The sequence below is a fragment of the Pelobates fuscus genome, chromosome 3 (genome assembly GCF_036172605.1).
Source record: "Pelobates fuscus isolate aPelFus1 chromosome 3, aPelFus1.pri, whole genome shotgun sequence".
NCBI classification, from domain to species: Eukaryota; Metazoa; Chordata; class Amphibia; order Anura; family Pelobatidae; genus Pelobates; species Pelobates fuscus.
In genome coordinates, this window is record NC_086319.1 from 340,569,230 (window position 1) to 340,588,860 (window position 19,631).

Here is a 19,631-nt window from a genome sequence, read left to right on the forward strand (position 1 = left end):
ATCAGTGCTAACAGTCGGTCAAGTTCGGTAGTCTTTTACAGGTTTCCCTGCAGGAAGTCTGTGGGCAGGAGTCTGGCAAGTAGGCTCCTACAGAAGCTTGTGGCAAACTCACGTGGGAAGGGGAGTTTGTCACACTGTGACAATGTCCTTTTTATGATAATTCTGAGTATGTGCCAGTGCAATATAATTAGGAACACTCAGAACATCTAGACCAGTGGTTCCCAACCCCGTCCTCAAGTACCCCCTAACAGTCCAGGATTTAGGGATTACCCAGTTGTTTCTAAGGTGTAGAAATAAATAAACAAACAAACAAACAAACAAACAAAACACTTTAGACACAACATGGTAATCCCTAAATCCTGGACTGTTAGAGGGTACTTAAGGACTGGGTTGGGAACCCCTGATCTCGACTTACTCTAGATAAAACAATATATAGAAAGTACCACAAATTAATAAGCAAATATTGTATTTTTAATTAAAAGCATAATAGATCTTGAGCCACTGGAAAATGATAAGCAGGGAGACTGTGCAGTACAGTATAAAAGAAACAAAAAACAACTTTTTATAACAAAATAGCTGAATGAAATGATGACTTAGAAGAATGTGGCTATAAATCAATAGAACTGATAAGGAAAACATCTCTGTCTGACCAGCTGCATGTGTCGCTGTAAAATGATAGATGCATTTTTTAATAAAGTGTTTAGATGCTTGAGTTTCTTAGGTTATAGTTTTTAACTTATTACATTGATATTGACTATACAGTACATGTTGATGCCAAGATAAAAAGGCTCCTCAAATGGAGCAGACAGAAGTAAAAGGTTCATTGATATTGACTATACAGTACATGTTGATGCCAAGATAATGTTTTCTAGATGATGTGTGCATATTATCTCTGCATATTTTTGAATATAGCAGAATAATAAGAAATAATCAGAAGTTTGGGCCACAAAAACATGGAGTTATTTTTTTTCTTTTTCTTTTTTTTTATGTTAGAATTCATTAAATGTGTCGTTAGTGAGATATATTTCAAAGTATATAATGATGCAATAAATTTACAGACGGGTTAAATTCCTCCGCTGACCTGTTAGATGATGTTTTTATAGATAATGTCTATAGATTGGAGAGAAAGGCACAGGGTGGTACGAGCTGATATGAACATTTGCCAAGTCTGAACTGTTGCATACACATTACAGAGTTGCCATGAACAAATGTAAGTTATTTTAAAATCAATTGCTGTTTCTTTAGAATCTGTGAGCCATCAGCGTGAACACAAATGGCTGTTACAATGTATATTCATTATTGTTAATGTATACTGTTTTATTTGTTTTTGTTTGTTTTCTTAAAACAACTGGCACTCACCTGTAAAGGAAATTGTGATATTTTAGTCTCCAATAATGTTATAAAATCCTGTAAAAGTAAAGGGATATATGGATGCAATATCATCTCATTGAAAAGAAGACAGGCTCCTCAAATGGAGCAGACAGAAGTAAAAGGTTCTGTCCTGAAGAGCAATCTAATTTGGATGCTATAGTTCATTGTTTCACACTTTCTTGCACAAGCAAATATATCACATTGATTTCAATAAAAAGTAAATTTTCCTTTTCTTGTGACTCCCCCTCTATGAAACTAAATAAAAACATTATTTGACAACATCCAATACAAGATGTGAATGAGAACATGCATTGTGTGATTTTTTTTTTTTTTTTTTTTACAGAGTATATGTGTTATTGTTTGAAAATATATATTTTTCAAATGCTGCAGTATCTAAGGAAAACTGTTGATAAAGGCCCACTGTTAATTCCCAAAATACTCTTAGGTGACTCAGATATTTAAAAATGAATAATTTAAAATGAATAATGCAACAAATAATGGAATACAGTTTTTTTTTTTGCCAATTAAACCAATAACTCTGGACTGAGGGGAATAAACTAGTTAATTTAGGGTTATATTTATATTTAACGTGAATTATTCTAAAATAAAAATATATCAAACAATATTTATCAGATTATATATGACTTTTTGTTAGATTTAATTTAACATATTGATTTAGTGCCAGCATTTAATATGTACTTTTTATTTTTAACACTGAATATTTAAATGTTTTTATTGTAAATGCAAAAGTTTTTAGCCTGCAATGGAATGACAACACACAGTCAAAACAGGAACATTTTAGGGGTGTATTTACTGAATCAGTGATGTGGTGAATTGACAGCTTACTGTCTTGGAAGATAAAAAAACAACTCCAACGGAGGCGGGGACAAGTATCCACACGGTTCAGGTGATCGCATCCAGCCCCATCGATCCCCAGAAGTGGCATATTCAACCGGGGGAAACACCAGGGGAGTTCACCCATGCCCTTCCTTTGTGGTTTGAATATCAAATCATCCTGAAAGACCGAGCGGAGTTCCAGGCCGCGCAGCCTGCGGATCTCAACGGGACATGCATGGGCCTTTGCCGACTGGGCCCTTTACTCACCTCCTCCCGAGGTAGAATCAAACCTCCCAATGATGGGCTGCATGAGGCATATATATTAATAACAAAATACAGTTAGAATGAAATTACATATGTATATATAATTTATATTAATTTAATTTTTTATTTTATTTATATATTTTATTATTTTATTTATTTATTATTGTAATTATACGTATATCTAAATATTATATATATATATATATATATATATATTATATAATATAGATATTTTTTTTAAATATATGTAACTTCATTCTAAGTATATTTTAATACTAATATACGTACTTATATTCATATTAAAATACACTATGTATGACATTACATATATATAAGATGTATATATTATATATATATATAATATATATATATCTATATATATATATAAATACATTTAATTTATTTTACATGTCTAATAATATATTTTTTTTTACTTTCCCACCAGCAGGGGGACTGTCTGACAGTCCAGACAGTCTGCCTGCAGGCAGATCTACAGCCAGCTATAGGGGGCCATGTGATCGCTCTCAAACAGCGATCACATGGCCCCTGGGGGCCTGAATTGCCATGGGAGGGCTGCCTGGGCTTTCAGACAGTCCTCCTGAAGAGGATCGCTGTGAAGGTAAGAACCGCGGACCTCCTGGGGGCTTAAGCCGTTACGACTTTAAAGCCTTTAAGCATTTAAATGTGGACTGCATAGAACGCCGTAACTGCGTTAAGGCATTAAGAAATATGCAATTTTTATGTATGATAAATAAAATTCAATGTTGAAATGTGCCTCCATTTTCGCTACAGAACGCTGCTCTGTTCTTTGTACCTTTAGTAATGTCTGAAACTAATTATGATGGAATTTGCTAAATCTTTAATATAACTTTAAAAAACAAAAAAAAACTCTGCATGTCAAGAAAAAAGGCTGATACACATTCTAGTCAATTTTTTTGATCTTTTATTCACTGGCGTAAATTCCAGAGAAGTGACGGTTACACTTTAACAGCTACTGGCCACTCTCCCTAATAGTAATGTGGCATAAAAGCAAATCCTCCAAAATGTAGTGCATTCTAGAATGGTCTAGTGACACTTACTTTAAGATACAGTTTACTCCCTGATGGTAAGTAAACATTAATCAGTGGTTCTGATTGTTGTTCCTTCTTGTACTTGCTGTGCCCAGTAGGCCTTAACACAGCTGTTAGAATCTTGGTCTGATACAGTTCCACACCTCCATCCAGGAAGCTGAGCGAAGGTGACAAGTCACTGCTGAGAGCCCCCCACTAAGAAACAGGACAGATAGACATCTTGTGCTTATCAGAAACAAGTTCAATAATGCTGTAAATACTGTTAAGAAAATTCTTTAGACAAGAAGATTAGCACCTACCCAGTGTGGGGTATGAATTCACCATTTGTTTGTGATATGGCTGATAAGCAAGAATGTGGTGGCTTTCCTTGGAGGGGCGGGGGGGGGGGGGGGGGGAGGGAGGTGGTTGGAAAGAAGAAATATATTGGGTAATGGATGCTGTGAGCTCAGGCTGTTTCCTTCATATTATATATAAAATTGCTAGTTTCGTTGCAAGTCAATTCTCTGAACAGTCTCAAAGCAACAAAATACTGCTGCTGTGTTATAGCATTGTTTAAGATGATGTGCATCATTGCAGAGTGGGAGGGCACAGTTGTGCCTAGTGCTGTAATGGTGTATGAACCTCGTGCAGTAGGTTAAACAGTGCGTAGTATTACAGGGATCACGTTCAGGTTAGGAGTTTTCATGGTAATCCCTTTTCCCTTCTAAAATTTTACACCCCCAAAATCCGAACTCTGAGTCCACTGAGTAACTTTAATGGCAAAAATCATGTAGTGCATATGACGCCACCACAGCGTTATAGTGGTGATCCGGCATTATGTCGTGGTTTCCTCAACCAAATTGATATCCATTTGGTGATGAATCCTCGTTCCTATCCCACTGATAGAACTAAGATTGCTTTCCTTATTAACCATCTATCCGGGAAAGCTTTAACATGGGCTAATCCCATATGGGAGAATACGTCCCCTACATCCTTTGCTCAGTTTTTGACAGCCTTTAAACGTACTTTCGATCTACCCGGTAGGGTTGCTTCTGCTGGCAAAGCTCTGCTTAGGGTTCGACAAGGGAACAGATCGGTAGCGGATTACACTATTGAATTCCGCACTTTAGCAGCTGAAGTGGTTTGGAATAATGACGCTCTCGTAACAGCATTCCAGGAGGGTTTGGCCGCTTACATCCTGGATGAAATAGCGTCCAGGGAATTGCCTGTCCTTCTGGATGATCTTATTGATTATATCATCCGTATTGATAATCGTATTAGAGAGAGACGTAGTCAGAGGCGTATGAATACACAGATGTTACCTGCTTTGCCCAATACTGTGCTACTAGCATTACCCCCTTCTAGCCAACCTCCTCCTGAACCCATGCAATTGGGTGCTACTGGGTTAACTGAGGTTGAAAAATCATATCGAAGAAGGGAAGGGTTATGCTTTTACTGTGGGAAAAGGGGACATCTTCTTAGAACCTGCCCTGAATTGCAGGGAATCTTTAGCACCTAAGGCCTATAGAGGGGTCGGCCTCGGGTGTTATGTCCTTTTCCCCTCATGTCCCCATTGCTAGACCGTTTATTACGGTTACCCTTTTAGTTAGGAATACTACTGTGACTACCAAAGCCTTGATAGATTCAGGGGCTGCTGACAATCTTATGGATGAGAGTTTTGCTAAAACCGCATCTTTGACTCTGATCCAAAAGGTTACTCCCTTGACAGTGGAGGCCATAGACGGTAGACCACTGGAAAAACCTCTGGTGACCCATGAGACCCAAGAACTGGTTATGTCTGTGGGTGCCTTGCACAAGGAAAGGTTGTCCTTTCAAATAATCGACTCTCCTACAGCCTCTATCATTTTGGGCTTCCCCTGTTTGGTTAAACACAACCCAATACTTGATTGGGGTTGTTTGGAGATTCTCTCCTGGGGAAAATCTTGTCAAAGAGATTGTCTGACCCGTGTTTGTCCTGTTAGCTTGCCAAATCACTTTCTGTTTCTGTCCCTCCTGTGTATGCAGACCTAGCAAAGGTTTTTGAAAAAAGGGAGGCAGATAAACTGCCTCCGCACCGTGAATATGATTGTGCCATAAACCTCTTACCGGGTACTATGCCACCTAGGGGTAAGGTATATCCTCTTTCTGAAAAAGAGAACCAAGTCATGGAGGAGTACATACAGGATGCCTTAAGTAAAGGTTTTATCAGAAGGTCCTCCTCTCCTGCTGGGGCTGGTTTCTTTTTCGTTTCCAAAAAGGAGGGTGACCTAAGGCCATGTATAGACTACAGGGGTCTGAACAATATAATGGTTAAAAACACCTACCCTATCCCCCTCATCACTGAGTTGTTCGATCGTGTTAAAGGGTCTAAGTACTTTACTAAATTAGACCTCAGGGGGGCTTATAACCTTGTCCGTATCAAGGAGAATGACGAATGGAAGACAGCGTTTAATACGCGTAGTGGGCATTACAAATATCTGGTCATGCCTTTTGGACTGTGTAATGCTCCTGCTGTGTTTCAGGACCTCATAAATGATGTCCTTAGGGATCTATTGCATGTCTGTGCTGTGGTGTACCTTGACGACATACTTGTATATCCTCCTGATTTGAAGTCACACCATAATCATGTTAGGATGGTGCTTAAAAAATTATTACAGAACGGACTTTATTGTAAGTTAGAAAAATGTTTGTTTGATCAGACCTCTGTGCAATTCCTAGGATATATAATTTCCGAACAGGGTTTCAGTATGGATCCTAAATTGGAATCCATACTGTCCTGGCCACTTCCCCAAGGACTTAAGGCTATCCAACGTTTTATAGGATTTGCCAACTATTATAGGAAATTCATAAAAAACTTTTCACCACTTATCTCCCCTATCACGAAGCTGACTAAAAAAGGTCTACACCCCAGGGCTTGGACACCTGAAGCCCTTAAGGCCTTCGAAACTCTCAAGAAGGCATTTGCCTCTGCCCCAGTGCTACACCATCCTAATCCTTCTCTTCCCTTTGTTATGGAAGTAGACGCTTCTGAATCAGGTGTGGGAGCAGTACTGTAACAGAGGTTATCGTATGACGAACACCCCCCTGTTGTTACTTTTCAAAAAGGTTGTCTGATTCAGAAAAGAATTACGATGTTGGGAACAGGGAACTATTAGCTATTGTGTTAGCTTTTAAGGAATGGAGGTACTTATTAGAGGGTTCTAGACACAAAATTATGGTTATAACAGATCATAAGAACCTCTCCTATATAGCTGATGCTAGAAGGTTGTCCGCCCGGCAGGCTAGATGGTCTCTATTTCTTTCGTGCTTCCAATACGTTATTACATATAAACCTGGTTGCCGTAATGCCAAAGCTGACGCTATCTCTCGACAGTATGAACCTTTAGAATCTGTTAACCCCACTCCCGAACCTATTGTACCTGCGTCTCAGATAAAAGCTACTACCCGTTTGGTTATTTCGTCTCCTTTCCTTGATAGTATTAAGACATACCAAAGCCAAGCACCCCCTGAGACGCCTGTTGTTAAACTATACGTTAAAGTAAATGACAGAAAGAAGTTGTTAACTTTATTTCACACCGCCAAAACTGCTGGTCATCCGGGGGTTACCAAGACTTATAAGGGCCTCCTTCAACAGTTCTGGTGGCCTTCGCTTAAGCGAGACATGGTGGATTTTGTACAGGCTTGTCGGGTCTGTACGCAATGTAAGTCTCCTAATGTGAGACCCCTGGGTCTACTGATGCCTCTATCTGTACCCAAGAAACCATGGACCCACTTATCCATGGATTTTATTGTAAACCTTCCTCCTTCTGATGGGCAGACAGTGATATTGACTGTGACGGATAGGCTCTCCAAAATGGCGCACTTTATTCCACTTAAGAAACTGCCTTCTGCGGTTCAGCTTGCTCAGGTGTTTGCCAAGGAAGTGTTCCGCTTACATGGGGTACCTTGGGATATCGTATCTGACAGGGATCCTCAATTTGTCTCTCGGTTCTGGAGGGGCTTTTGTGCTGAGATGGGGGTCTCCTTGTTGTTCTCTTCCTCCTATCACCCGCAATCTAATGGTGCAGCCGAACGTGCTAATCAGTCTGTGGAATTGTATTTGCGCTGCTTCACTAATGCGCACCAGGACGACTGGTCTCGCCTCCTTCCATGGGCTGAATTTGCCAGGAATACGGTGTCTCATTCGTCTACTGGCTTAAGTCCTTTTGTGGTTGCTTATGGGCTTCAGCCTTCTGTCCTTCCCGGTGCGTTCTCCGACAGGGGAATGCCCGCCTTGGACCAGCACCTCGCTTCTTTGCGGGAGATGTGGGATCAGGTCCATGTTGCGCTGTCTCGTTCAGCAGCTGCTCAGAAGAAGTTTGCTGATCACCGTAGGGGTGCGGCCCCTTCTTATGCTCCGGGTGATAGGGTTTGGTTGTCCTCTAGGAACCTCCGTCTCAAGGTTCCCTCAATGAAGTTTGCTCCCAGATTTCTTGGTCCCTACAAGGTGTTATGTAGGATTAACCCCGTTTCTTACTCCCTGGACTTGCCTCCCTCCATGCATATTCCGAACACGTTTCACGCCTCACTTTTGAAGCATTTGCTGTGTAACCGGTTCTCTCGTCCCCTCGGACAGCCCGTTTCCCCTCACACTGTCCCTAGTGACGTGTACAAAGTGGCTGCCCTACTCGACTCTCGTGTTTCTAGGGGTCGGTTGCAATATCTGGTGGATTGGAAGGGGTACGGCCCTGAGGAGCGGTCTTGGGTTTCGAGCTCTGATTTGCACGCTCCCTCTTTGGTCCGCTCCTTTCATGCCCAGTTTCCTTTGAAGCTTTCTGCTTCCCGCCCTCCGGGCGGTCTTTGAGGGGGGGGGGGTAATGTCAGGAACCCGCGGGCGGCTGCGGGGGGAGGCTGCAGTCCGCTCGCGGCACTCACCCTCCAGCCGTCCGCGGTCCCCTTCTCGTCGTACACTCGGCAAGAGGCATCCTCCCAGCCTCGGATGCCGTCCGCGTCTTCCTCTTCGTCCCCCAGCGGCAGCATGCATGACGCTGCACGCTGGGAGACCGCCAGGGTCAGCCACCTGACCCGGCATTAAAGGCACAGTGCCTCAATCACAGTGGGAGGTATAGATATCTCCCACGTGTGATTGTTAATTCTGATTGGAAATTATCCAATCAGAATTAATCAATGGGTTTCAATACTTACCTTTCCTGTCTCTCTCTGCCCTGTTGTGGTCTTTGCTTGCTAGTATTGCTACTGAACTTGTGTTTCTCTCTGGTTACGTACTCTCTGGCTTGTGTATCCGACTTTGCGACTTTCTCCTACCCTTTGACCTCGGCTTGTCTCTCGTTATTCTGTCTTCTGGTTCCCCTTACTCGGCTTGTCTCCTGACTATTCTTTGTGTGCTTAGCCCGGCCACTCTAAGGTCCGGTACTGCACCTTTTCTGTGTGTGTGTTAGCGTGTTTGGTTCCCGGAAACGTGACAACAAGACTGAGGAGGCAAATTACTGCAGATTTTTTTTCCAGAACAGTTGTTTTATCCCCAGTCTATTTCTGGTTGGTATGCCGGGCTGATACTGGGAGCACAGTTATTAATTGAGTATGAATGTCAATGAGTATGTGGAGGAGGAGTTTGTAAGCATATTGTATTTCTATTACTTGTTAAAACGCAACTCGCGAATCCACAGTTCTAATGGCTGAACGTAAATGAACAGATCAGCAGTGCTAATTCAAGTTGACATTTTTGCAGCATACAAAGTGTTACAGCACTCCACTTCCAGCAACTGAAGAAGGAATGGACAGTTTAATATCATCATCACGTCTGAAACATTGCTGGCAGGAGTGATAAAATGTATTGAGTATTCAAGTCCTCCCCTACACTAAATTCTCCTAGGAACAAGTAAGAAATTATACGAGAGTCATGAAATCGCAGCCATATCTAGTGCTAATGAGAACATTACTTGGAGCTAAGCTGTTATCCTTGCTACAACATTCTAAGAACTGTGCATTGCATCATTATACTGATAACACGATTTGTATTAAAAATGAATATCATTTGGACTGCACATTGCTGTAATAGTAAACACGGGATACGTCTGTTTATTTTAACTAGAGACGGATGCACTGTGTTGAGCTATCAAAGAATATTTATACTTATTTAAAACTCGATTTCTTTTCCAGGGACATTTGATAGGTGTCTTTAGATTGAACAGTAAAGTCAGCAGTCATTATTTTTGCTGCAGGGACAGTTTATTTAATCAACACTTGTTCAGTGGGCTTAACAAACCTGCATAGTTGTGCAGTATTTTAGATTAGTTGGAAAGAGGATACCTTGGAAAAATCTGCCCGAATCCTTCATGTTTCCCACAATTTATTGCGTGATTCTCTCATGTTCGTTGTTAACAGTTTGTGTAACGAGCCAGCATACGGCCTCTTGTCTATTAACTGGATGGTTTCTGGGCCTTTAAGAAAAACACATTCCGATCCTGGCATTCTTATTAGTTAATACAAACATTAACCTAGGCCGGTATCAAATATCTTCAAGTGTTTGTAGAGGAGAAAAATAAGGGCAGCTATTTGTTGGTGTTTGTATTTGACCACACAAAGTGTATTTCTGATTTTAATCGTCCAGCATTAAAAACCAGCGCCATGAAAAATATCTTTTGGGTGTGCTGAAGTGGATTTTCTATTTCCCAGGTGTCCTTCCAGTGCCTGGCAGGTGGTCAAAGGAGGTGGCAAGTAAGCTCTGATCTTCCTGCTCAGCCCCCTTGCCTGCCTCGTAGTGATGCCAGGGTCGGAGTGATGTCATATGCCGGCTCTGGTATCACTGCGGGGGGCGTGAGTAGCTGAGCAGGAAGAGCTCAAGGGACAGCGCTCCCTTGCTGCCAGATTCCAACATAAGCCGGTGCCTGCCTTCGGTGGGGGGGGGGGGAGGGGGAGCAAGGTGGCCAGTCTAGTTTGGGTGGGAAGAAAGAGAGGGTAATTTGGAGGGTGATTTTAGGATCCAAATTATCAGCAGTAGGTGATAATTGGCAGGCTCTGTATTTAGCGCGAGTATGACAAGGCATCTGCCAGGGCGTTTGGGGGTGGCTTTTTTTTCCGCCCCCCTGAAAGTGCTTCCCAAGGCAAATGCCATGTCAGCCTTGCTCTAAATTAAATACTGATTCATTTATTTCCCCACTTAGCTCCTTAAGTAGTCGTGGGTGAATAGCGTCAGGGCCCGGAGCTTTATTTACATTCATTTTCTTTAACTGCTGTAGCACCTTGTCTCAAGTCATCCAATCACAAGGTATCTGCAAGTTTTTTTGCAGCTATTATTTGCATATCTCTTGCCATAGGATCCTCATTAATATATACTAAAGAAAAATAGTTATTTAAAATTTCTGCCTTTTCCTGGTCTTCATTAGCTAACAGACCCATCTATGTTTCCAGTGTACCTGCACTTTAATTTTTTTGTTTTTTTAGCATTGATGTACTTGAAAAAAATTGGGGGGGTTGGTTTTGCAATCTCATTTTCAATTTCTCATTTTCTAGTTTAGCCACTTTAATTGCCTTTTTGCAAGCATTATTGGCTTCCTTATATCTTATATAGGATGCCTCTGATTTGTCTGATTTAAATGCTTGCAATGCCCTTTTCTTATTTTTAATCTCTTGTTTTACTTCTCTACTAAGCCACATTGGTTTTAATTTGTTTCTTTTATATTTATTACCCAATGGTACATACTGAGAAATATACCTTTCTAATATTTGTTTAATAGTTTCCATTTTTTCACAGTGTTTTTTTCACTAAGGAGTTTATGCCAGTCGATATGTTGTAGAGCTGCCCTAATCTTATTGAAATTGGCTTTTTTTTTAAATGATACGTTTTAGTTTACCCCACGTGCTTTTGCTTTTTTGAGTTTATTTACTCCCAAATGCTCCCCTACTTGAATGTTGGTCAAAAGATCAATATTGTTTGTTATAATGAGCAGGGCCGCCATCAGGGGGTGACAACCATGACTGTTGTCACGGGCCCGGCGGACCTGGGGGGCCCGGACTGCTCTGGCAGTCCTGGGCCCCACTTTCCCTTCCTGCACACATAGATAGCGAATATCGCGATCTATGTGTGCAGCCGCAGGCCCCCGGCTCCCTGTTACCGCAGAGGGGGCCCAGGCAGCACACAGCCTCTTCTCTTCTCTTCTCGTCTCTGCTAATAACTCTCGCGAGACCCAGTTGCCATGGCAACGCTCCGCAGGTCTCACAAGAGTTATTGGAGCAGAGAAGAGAAGAGGCTGTGTGCTGCCTGGGCCCCCTCTGCGGTAACAGGGAAGCCGGGGGGCCCCACCATGCCACCGGACCACCATGGATGGAATCTCCCCCCTCCCTGGACAAAGGTAAGCAGGGAGGGGGGAGAAACCATTTAATTAATTGTAATTTTTTTTTAAAAGAATTATGTTAAAATGCCCCCCTCCCCCTCCCCCAGATTGCACATTTACACACACACACTGACACAACACACACACTGCATACACTGACAACACACACACACTGCATACACTGACAACACACACTGCATACACTGACAACACACACACACTGACAACACACACACTGACAACACACACACTGCACACACTGACAACACACACACTGCAAACACTGACAACACACACACTGCACACACTGACAACACACACACACTGCATACACTGACAACACACACTGCATACACTGACAACACACACACTGCATACACTGACAACACACACACACTGCATACACTGACAACACACACACACACTGCATACACTGACAACACACACACACTGCATACACTGACAACACACACACACTGCATACACTGACAACACACACACTGCATACACTGACAACACACACACTGCATACACTGACAACACACACACTGCATACACTGACAACACACACACTGCATACACTAACACACACACACACTGCATACACTGACAACACACACACTGCATACACTGACAACACACACACTACATACACTGACAACACACACACTACATACACTGACAACACACACACTGCATACACTGACAACACACACTCTGCATACACTAACACAACACACCCTGCATACACTAGCACAACACACACTGCATGCACTAACACAATACACACTGCATACACTAACATAGAAACATAGAAACATAGAATGTGACGGCAGATAAGAACCATTCGGCCCATCTAGTCTGCCCAGTTTTCTAAATACTTTCATTAGTCCCTGGCCTTATCTTATAGTTAGGATAGCCTTATGCCTATCCCACGCATGCTTAAACTCCTTTACTGTGTTAACCTCTACCACTTCAGCTGGAAGGCTATTCCATGCATCCACTACCCTCTCAGTAAAGTAATACTTCCTGATATTTTTTTAAACCTTTGTCCCTCTAATTTAAGACTATGTCCTCTTGTTGTGGTAGTTTTTCTTCTTTTAAATATAGTCTCCTCTTTTACTGTGTTGATTCCCTTTATGTATTTAAATGTTTCTATCATATCCCCCCTGTCTCGTCTTTCCTCCATGCTATACATGTTAAGATCCTTTAACCTTTCCTGGTAAGTTTTATCCTGCAATCCATGAACCAGTTTAGTAGCCCTTCTTTGAACTCTCTCTAAGGTATCAATATCCTTCTGAAGATAGGGTCTCCAGTACTGTGTACAGTACTCCAAGTGAGGTCTCACCAGTGTTCTGTACAATGGCATGAGCACTTCCCTCTTTCTACTGCTAATACCTCTCCCTATACAACCAAGCATTCTGCTAGCATTTCCTGCTGCTCTATTACATTGTCTGCCTACCTTTAAGTCATCAGAAATAATCACCCCTAAATCCCTTTCCTCAGATGTTGAGGTTAGGACTCTATCAAATATTCTGTACTCTGCCCTTGGGTTTTTACGTCCAAGATGCATTATCTTGCACTTATCCACATTAAATGTCAGTTGCCACAACTCTGACCATTTTTCTAGTTTACCTAAATCATTTTCCATTTGGCTTATCCCTCCTGGAACATCAACCCTGTTACATATCTTAGTATCATCCGCAAAAAGACACACCTTACCATCAAGACCTTCTGCAATATCACTAATAAAAATATTAAAGAGAATGGGTCCAAGTACAGATCCCTGAGGTACCCCACTGGTGACAAGCCCAAGCTTCGAATATACTCCATTGACTACAACCCTCTGTTGCCTGTCACTCAGCCACTGCCTTACCCATTCAACAATATTGGAATCCAACACAACACACACAACACACACTGCATACACTAACACAACACACACTGCATACACTAACACAACACACACTGCATACACTGACACAACACACACTCTGCATACACTGACACAACACACACTGCATACACTAACACACACACTGCATACACTAACACAACATACTGCATACACTAACACAACACACACACACTGCATACACTAACACAACACGCACACTGCATACACTAATACAACACGCACTCTGCATACACTAACACAACACACACTGCATACACTAACACAACACACACTGCATACACTAACACAACACACACTGCATACACTAACACAACACACACTGCATACACTGACACAACACACATTCTGCATACACTGACACAACACACACTGCATACACTAACACACACACTGCATACACTAACACAACATACTGCATACACTAACACAACACACACACTGCATACACTAACACAACACGCACACTGCATACACTAATACAACACGCACACTGCATACACTAATACAACACGCACACTGCATACACTAATACAACACGCACACTGCATACACTATACTGACACGCACACTGCATTCGCTACACACTAACACACTCTCTGCATTCACTACACTAACACACTCTCTGCATTCACTACACATTAACACACTCTCTGCATTCACTACACATTAACACTCTCTGCATTCACTACACACTAACACACACTCTGCATTCACTAAACTATGCACACACTATGGATTCACTATACTGACACACACTCTGCATTAACTGCACACGCAGCATCCACTACACAAACATCCTGTATTCACAGTACACACACTACATCCACCACAAATTGAAACACTCTGCATTCACTATACACAGACACTGGGTCTAATACACACACTACATCCACTACAGACACTGCATCCACTAAACACATTTCATCTAGTACATACAAACACTACATCCACTACACAAACACACACTACATCACTGTACACACACTACATCCACTACTCAAACACACTCTGCATTCACTATACACACTGCATCCGCTACACAAACACACACTCTGCATTCACCACACAAACAGTATTTAATACACACATAACACTACATCCATTACACACATGTTAATTCACTTCCACTATACACACCCCATTCAGTCCCGCATCATTGTCAGCGGACTAGGTAGGGCGTGGGCGGGCCCGGGAGGGAGGGGGGGCCCAGACCTTGTGCTTTGTCAGGGGACCCAAAATTTCTGATGGCAGCCCTGATAATGAGATCCAGACAAGCATCCTTTCTAGTTGGTGCTTGTACCAGTTGTGACATGAAGTTGCATTTAATACATTCAAAAACTTGATTCCCCTTGCTGAAGTACTAGTCACTCTATCTAAATATATGTACGGGTAATTAAAATCTCCAATAAATTAACGTGTTACCCCGATTTGCAGCTTTCCCAATTTGCTGTTCTTCTTAGGTGGTTTATAACATATGCCAACCAATAATTGATTTCCCTTCCTTTTCTCCGAACAGATATCTACCCATAAAGCTTCCACATTTTACTCGTCACACGCCACATGTCTAAGATTTGATTTTAACTCATGGTTGACATACAAACATACCCCACCACCCTTTTTGTTTTCCCTATCCTTCCTAAATAATGTATACCCAGTGAAGTTAACTGCCAAGTTGTGTCTCATCCCACCGTGTTTCTGTTATGCCTATGATATCATATTGTTTTGTGTATGCTATTGCCTCTAGTTACCCCATTTTGTTATATAGGCTCCTTGCATTAGTAAGCATACATTTAATATTATCATGAGTCATTTGTACTTTTTGTGAATATTTATCAATATTATTATTATCATATATTAATCATATATTAACTTATATATGTTCTTATTCTACACTTCCTGCTGCCTCTGAACAACAATATATTAATCATTTAATAAGAGGGATTTTCCGTCTTGAGCCCCCCCACATGAATTCCTGGGGGAATGTGACCTTCCCAATTCTTACACCCCATGGCCGCAGTGCTCCCCACCTGAATCTGCCAGTGGCCATAAGTTATAACAGACTGATTTAAAGCAAGTGCAAGTACACCGTTTTGTTCACTACGGGCAGCAGTACAGGTCATATCCTCTGCATGGCTCCTGTATCAGAATGTAATTATGAAAACTATGTTAAATTATAACTGTCAGGGTACCTGAAGTCTCTACCTCGGAGGAGGTTAGACTTTCAGACGGCCGTCCTCTCAGGGGGGCTGACTCACCCGATCCTCACAGCTCTCCTGGCCGCTTACACGCCGGCCGCGATAGCTCCGCCTCCTTTTATGACGCGGCGCTCAGGAGCCGACGTCATGACGGCAATCACGTCCCGACCTGTCAATCTAGTCCCGAACAACGAATCAGGGCTCGTCAGGGGCGGAGTCATCAATTAAAGAGCCAAGGTATAAAATAGGAATGTGTGTAATGGTTCATTGCCCTGTCGTGGTTCTAGCTTGTCTGGTCACTCAGTGCTCTTATTACTGTTTATCTTTCTGGCTTGTATTTTCGTTCCTGCTTACCTCTCGTGTCCTTTGACCTCGGCTCGTCTCTCGCTTACCTGTTCTCTCGTTCCCTCGACCTCGGCTTGTCTCTGACCATTCTTTGCTTTCTCCTTACGTTAGTCCGGCCATTCTAAGGCCCGGTATACGTACCTAGCTCCTGTTTGTATTCTGCGTGTTGGATCCCTGTCACGATCCTGACAATAACAACATCAAAGTTTTTAACAAGAAAACACATAAAGCATTTGCTAGATTTCTATTAGGTCTTGTGGCATTGGGGTGTTGATGTTGTTACCCAATTACTTCAATTAGACTTGTTTTATCGAGCTCAGAAAGTTCACCTAAGCAGTAACAAAATCTGTGATTCAAAGATAGCACAGCCACCTCTAACCACTACTACGTCAGCAACTTTGTGTTTACCTGTGTTAATTTACATGTTTCTGCCCTTAGTTTGCTAAGGTCAAATCCACAAAACGGGACATAATATCCAAAAACAATTAACAAGAATTGTGTGCACCAGCTTACGCACGTCATTAAATGATGACGCCAGCCCTTGTTAGTGCTGACAGACACACCTTGTAGTTTTTATTAGTTTTAGTCATGAGCCACATTGCTTCATTTTTACAAACATGATGTTTGGACCACGTGCAAATGGTTCATCTCTATTGTGGGTCGTTTAACGAGAGCAAGCAGAGACAATAGGCTGCAGAGCTAAAGTAATCTGCAAAGCTTACAAATTTGTTATTCATCATTAGATACTGAGGATTTATACCCCACTCACTAGAGGTGATGAGATAAAGTTACAGCTGTCTGCTGTAAATTTAGGAATATGTGTCGTCTTTTGCTTCCCATGTTCTGGGCAGCACCTAAAAGTAAAACAAAGCTATCTTAGACTTCCCTCGAGCAAAATGTCCTATATAGAATAATTATTATGATATATAATAAACTGTAAGCTCCATTGAGCAGGGTCCTCTTCAACCTATTGTTCCTGTAAGTTTTCTTGTAATTGTCCTATTTATAATTAAATCCCCCCTCTCATAATACTGTAAAGCGCTACGGAATCTGTTGCCGCTATATACATGGCAATAATAATAATAAGAAGAAGAAGAAGAAAGTGCTTACATAGTCTGTCATGCTGTATGATGGGTAAATAAAAACAAGCAAGAATTTGCACCCTATTGGCAAATATATGAAATTGTATTACTGTTGTGCATCACCCATTTGATCACAACCCATCCCACATGCTATGGTTTTAAAAAAAATGTGTTTAAAAGCTGTGTTTAAAACAGCATCCATTGCTAAGGGTACATATTCAGTATTTTTTCTGTAACTGCTCCAAAACATTCTAGATTTATACAAATGGTTCTAGCGGCTGCCAGAGAGATTATTCTGATAAACTAACCTTAATGCACTGCCAATCCAAATTGGCCTGTGTGTTTCGAGTGGATTGGGTGGAGGCTCCCCAATTTAAAGAATGCAAGGTTTCTCAATTTCTTGCGGGCCCTACATTCAATCTCTGGATGCTCAACAAAAGGCTTTCATTAACAAAACCTTTCCGCTGACCAAGTGATATTCTTTACAAGCATTTTTTGGGAGACCTCCACTTTAAATTATCTAATTTATCTAAATCTTAGAATTTCTAAATAACCTATGTGGAACTGGCGCTTCAACTTTTAATTCACATTTTAAATCCTATCTACGTATATTTCTCATGCTGTTCAGTATTGTAACCCAAACACCCGTCATGTCAATCTGTTTAATTTAAAACAATCAAAAATGTTTTTACTAAAATTAACATTACCTTGAGCATGTGTACTTCTCCTTCATGGCATCACAGGAGGTGGAGAGGTATGCAGTGCTGAGAGAGCTTAGGAGATGCAAAAAGGAGATGGTAAAACCTTTCTTCAAAACAACAAAAACATGTATTGGGGACGATGACGACAGATATCCAGGCAAAGGGTCATTATAGCATTAGGAATACAGGTTTGTATTCCATACACTGTAGTATTCCTTTAATTACTGAGCATGTTAATTGTGTACTCAAACTGTATAACTTAATTAACTTTCACTTTCAGTTCCAAAAAGGACAGCAACGCCTGGATTTACTCCGCGAAGCATTTGTGCCATTAAAAGGTCTTTTTAGTCCATTAACTGCAACACCATTTAGTGAATAACAAATGACATTGCAATACGTATATATTTTACTAATTGTCAGGGTAACAAAGTTACACCAGTTAGTAAATTGCAATTTTCTTTGCTGGAAATGCGTCTAGTGAACAGAGCTCAATGCTCCTGATCAATACAGCAATCAAATGATAATACATGCAAGAACCATGTCAATAGGCTCCCTGCAGAAAGAAACATTCACTTGCATACCTTGTGTCTGTAGGTCTTTACTTAGTTCTCTTGTAGAGCTGTATTGAAATAGTCCTGTTTGCCTTAGAGGCTTCTTAATATAGATATTTATAATTTATAGTGATCCCCTCCAAATGCTTGTAAGCTATGAATTAGCCATGGAAGTAAAACCATATGGATCTCGTAGCCCGCTGTGATTTTGTTCTGTTGTTTTAAATCTACAAGCACTGCCAAATCCTGGCCTTAACCATCCATGGTCCTCAAGCATTTAACAAACTGCTACAAGCTTCATGCTTTTCTAATCATTCTCATTTTGTTGGATTAAATGCAAATAACTTGACAGTGTTTGCTGCGTAAGCCAATTGGCTGCATGTGTTTGAACATTGCAAGCACTAAGTAAATCTCGTTTACGCCATAGAATGAGTTAGACTTTCTCCAAGTGCACATGAATTATGGGCAGTAGTTTATGGCAAACAACGGAATGTGAAAAACGATATTATGTTTGAAACTATTTTTATTTTATTTTTTTGAAAACCAGGTCAATTTAATAGAGCTATTTTAAGATTTTCGAAAGACGGAAAAGCAGTCAAAACATTAACCTTGTCATGTCCACGTTTAAAGAAATATATAAAAATAATATTATATAATAATATTTATTTGTCAGTTGCAATCTAACACGTAAAATTAGTACAAAATATCAGATAATGATTGAGGTGAGAGATACCTGAAAACAAATATATTTTAAATTTGCAGAATTCTATTTTTTTATTATTTATTCAACTTTTGCAGAAATATTTTAGATTTCCTGATCAATCATGGCAGCATTTACTCATGGGTTAGCTCCTCCCCTCACAGCAGAAAGGACAGGAAACAGAACTCTGAAACTGGTATAAATAGATCCTCCCCCTTCCCATCAGGCAGTCTTTTTTCCTGTCCTTCACAGCAGTTTGGAAGGAGTCTGCTTATGCAGGCCTAG

At 41.1% G+C, this 19,631-nt stretch overlaps 1 long non-coding RNA gene across 2 annotated transcripts; it reads left to right on the plus strand.

The window, feature by feature from the left end:
• Positions 1 to 1,166: 1,166 nt before the first annotated feature.
• Positions 1,167 to 18,648, plus strand: LOC134601237 (uncharacterized). Of its 2 annotated transcripts, none has more exons than XR_010090405.1 (3): positions 1,167 to 1,210; positions 18,138 to 18,283; positions 18,376 to 18,648. It is a non-coding gene; the product is annotated as an uncharacterized LOC134601237 (long non-coding RNA). The 2 variants fall into 2 exon arrangements; XR_010090406.1 differs by lacking the exon at positions 1,167 to 1,210 and adding an exon at positions 3,042 to 3,091.
• Positions 18,649 to 19,631: the final 983 nt, after the last annotated feature.